Raw genomic sequence first — 3889 nt, forward strand, 5'->3', positions numbered from 1 at the left:
GGACTGAGATTTCCTCACCTCTGACTCCTCCCCCTGAGGCAGTGACCAGCACATAGTAGGTGCTTTCCATGGGTGCTGCCTGGAGAGACGCAGGCCTCTGCAGAGGATGCATGGTCTCACTGAGCACCGTGGCCTCCCGACACTCGTGGAGTTCTCGGTCACACCACGTGAGGCAGCACGGCACCTGTGGGGGGAGTGGGCGAGGGCACCCCCTTGACAGGGCTCTCAGGGCTCACACTGTCCTCTGCAGTCCCCGCTGCTGGGCTCCCCGGTCCTCCCTTGGGGCCTCCACTGCCAGGATAAACCACATCCAGGTAGAGGCCGACTTGGCTAGAGGGAGGCTTCGAGGGCTACAAGAAGACCACTGCCCACGCCCTGCCCAGCCCCACGGGGCCCAGCTGAGGGCCTGCTGGGACACTGCCTCTGCCCCTGAGCCCTGCTCTGTTCCCAGCTGGGCAGAGAAGGTGGGTTCAATTTGGGACAGGGTGGGGTGGGGTGGGAGGCTGGAGGCGGGACGGGCTTCACTCAGCAGAGCCCTGCCATCGTGAGAGTTAGCAGCCATGGCGCCGATGCCACTGTTTGCTGAGGCTCTCTCTGCCCGGAAGCCTGTGGCACTTTCTATGGGATTTTGGGTCTTTACAAAGCCTGCAAGGTAGGTATTACCAGCCCATTTTACAAGGAGGCAGCTGATGCTTGGAGGCTTTGCCCTGTCTGGTGGCTCAGCTGGAAGGAGGTGAGTCTGGCTCCCTAGCTTAGGGCAGACACCCTGACTCTCCACGGGTGGGCTCCAAGGCCTGAGACAGGGTCTGCGGGGCAGGGGCTGGTAAAGCTGTTTCCAGGGCAAAGCCTGGAGAGTCAGCCAGCTGCCCTCATCTCACGGCCTCACCTGGTAAACCTTTAGATGCCCTGCTTCCTTCAAAGCAGGTGATCCTTCAAAGGAGAGGGCTGGGCCCCCTGGGAGGAGACGCCCCAAACACAGGCCCACAGGGCCTAGGACCAGGAGAGATTCCCATTTCTGGTCCCTGTCTGGGTGACATCTTCTGCCCAATTCCCAGAGACAGCTGTGGGGGTTGAGCGGCAGCAGCATCGGCATACCTAGGCCCGGCAGGGTCCTCACCAGTCTGCAGCTGTGGGGCTCAGGTTTCCAGCCCCCCATATGCCTGCTGTGCTTCCGGAGGGGCCCCCGGTTCCCTGCAACAGGAGGGATGAGGGATGGGAGCCCCTTCTCAGACCTCTGGAACCAGAAGGCCCATTGTTGGACATTTTGTTATAAAATGATGCTTAACCAGTACTACTGTAGCTGAATCTCACACATCTGATTACTTCCCTAGAACGAATGCCTGGAAGAGGCATTTCTGATCAAGGACTACTCATTCTGATGCTTTAGCTAGACTGCCACATTTTCCGCCAGAAAGACTGGGCTAGGCTACACGGAGGAGCCACTGGGGCCACCATAGGGGAGGCCTGAGCCTCAAGGGGGCAAAAGGAGGCGATGGGTGATTTTATGGTAGGAAGAAATGCAGGGGTGGGGAAATGGGAGGGAGCCATGGGGTCCTGGAGGGGCACAGACAGCCCCCTGCACAGGTCCCGCCGCCGGTGTGCTGGCTGGGACGGCACTGGCAAGGCCCTGTGGCTTGCAGGTGATGTGACCAAGTGGATTCAACTCCAGTGGCCACTGAGTGTCTCTGTGCAGGTGGCTCTTTTATGTTCAGAGGATCTGGAAGAAAACGGGCTCTGGAGAGGTGAGGTCTGAGGGGGAGGTGGGCTGTGGGGCTGCACAGTCTGGGTGTGAGCCCAACTCAGCCACCTGTGGGCTGTGTGGTTTTGGGGACAGCAGCAGGTCCCCTGGTCTCAGGGTCCTGAGAAATGGGGGTGATGGTATTGGCAGAGCATGGCCAGTGATTACGTGTCCTTCCCGCTCCCGCACTGCTAGTTCTGTGGATGCTGTACTGCACCCTGCGGGCATCTAAGAGGCACAGAGATAGGGATGTGAGGCCACCTCTCCACTACGGGCCATGCAGCCTCAGGTTTTTCTAAGAGGCAAGATCCCAAGGGGAACACGTGGCAGGGGAGGTGGAGCTGCAGGAGCAGGAGGGAAGCTCTGTTCAGGGCACTCAATACCTTGATGCAAAGGCTGCTGACACGTGGGACGCTCACTGTGGGCCCACAGAAACCAGACAGGCGGAGCACCGGAGGCCCTGGGAGACCTGGCTCTCACCTGGCTGCACATTAGGTCACCCGGGCGCTCTGAACGACCCAACGGCCAACCCACACCCCAGACTGACTGCACCAGAGCCTCTTCTAAAAAATAAAGCAATTGCGGTAAAATATAGAACATAAAATTTAACGTTTTTTAAATGCACAGTTCAGTAGTGTTAAATCACAGTTCACATTGTTGTGCAACCAATTTCCAAAACTTTTTCATCTTCCTCAACTGAAACTCCGTCCCCATTAAACAGTAACTCCTCATTCCCCACTTCCCCAGCCCTTGGCAACCCCCACTCCACTCTACGATTTCACTGCTCCACATTATGACCTCACGTAAGTGGAATCACACAGTACTGTATTTGTCTTTTTGTGACTGGCTTATCTCACTCATCGTAACGTCTTCAAGGTCATCCCTGTTGTGGCATGTGTCAGGATTTCCTTCCTCTCTAAGGCTGAGCGCTATTGCATTGCGTGGATGGACTGCATTTCGTTTATTCATTCAGGAACACGTGAGTCGGTTTCAGGCTTCGGACTTGCTGAAGCTCCAAGAGTTTGGATGTGCAGCTGTGGTGGAGCAGCGTCATCATCGGTCACCTGTCCCTCATGTCAGCGGTGCTCTCTGCTGTCATCAAGTCCAAACACCACCGCAGGAAGCACCCCTACTCCTGCCTCCACCCCGCACAGGGCCTGCCAGGTCTGCACCCAGGTGGACCCACCCAGTGTATCTGGGCCACTCAGGGCCAGCCTCAGCAGGGGCACTTGCGGGGCTGCGCCTGCGGCTTCCTTACTCTCTGGTGTGTTGTACACAACGATGGGCCAGCAGGTCACGCCCACGACTGCAGGGGTTTCCGTCCTTCCTTATCAGTCTCCTGCTGTGCTGTGAACAAGTCAGTCCTCCTCCCGCCTGAGGCCTGCATTCTAACTCGGCGGGGCAGAATGGGAGGACCCCAGGGGAATGCGTGCTGAAGGACCAAAACCAATACTCACGGTGGGACGACGCTGCGATATTTGAACTTGGGAGTGTGCAGGGAATGTTACTCGTTTGTTCACAAACGCATTCATTTATTCAATGAACTCCGCGTCAGCCACTGGCTGTCATCAGCCGCCGAGCTGATTGCGGGCTTCATGGAAGGGATTTGGGGGAGCATTCATTCAAAACAGCACGCTGCGACGCTCAGCCCTGCGGTGGGCCGTCACCCCTCCCCGTGCCTCCGAATCCACCCTCCCGGGGCTGCTAGTGGCTCGGTGGGCACCTGCCGGGACCCCGCCAGCCTAGCTCAGGCCCGGGTCCCGCTCGCGAGGTTCCCCGCCCACACCCGGCAGAAGCCACGCCCCGTCCGTGGCGGCGGGGACGACCCGACCGACCGGACCCAGGCTGCTGCCCCAGGCAACGAGCTTTCCGACTCCTCGGCTTCTTATGAGGGGAAACCACAGCGCAGCCGGCGCCCCGAGAGTCGGTAACTCGCGAAGTCCACGCCGGAACCCGCCAGCACCCACCTCGGCAGGGAAGGCGGAAGTGGCGGCGCGGACCCGGAAACCAGTGAGGCTGGCGCGCGCCCGCCGGAAGCCGTGACCCCGACGCGGCCGTTTCGCCCGTGGCGCCGGAAGTGGTCGCAGGCAGCTCTGCTTCCTGCCTGAGGGGCGCGGCGGGCCCGTGGCGGCCGCAGAGGCGGAAGCACTC

The sequence above is a fragment of the Aotus nancymaae genome, unplaced genomic scaffold (assembly GCF_030222135.1).
Source record: "Aotus nancymaae isolate 86718 unplaced genomic scaffold, 86718_ANA_hifiasm-v0.15.2.pri h1tg000031l, whole genome shotgun sequence".
Lineage (NCBI taxonomy): Eukaryota > Metazoa > Chordata > Mammalia > Primates > Aotidae > Aotus > Aotus nancymaae.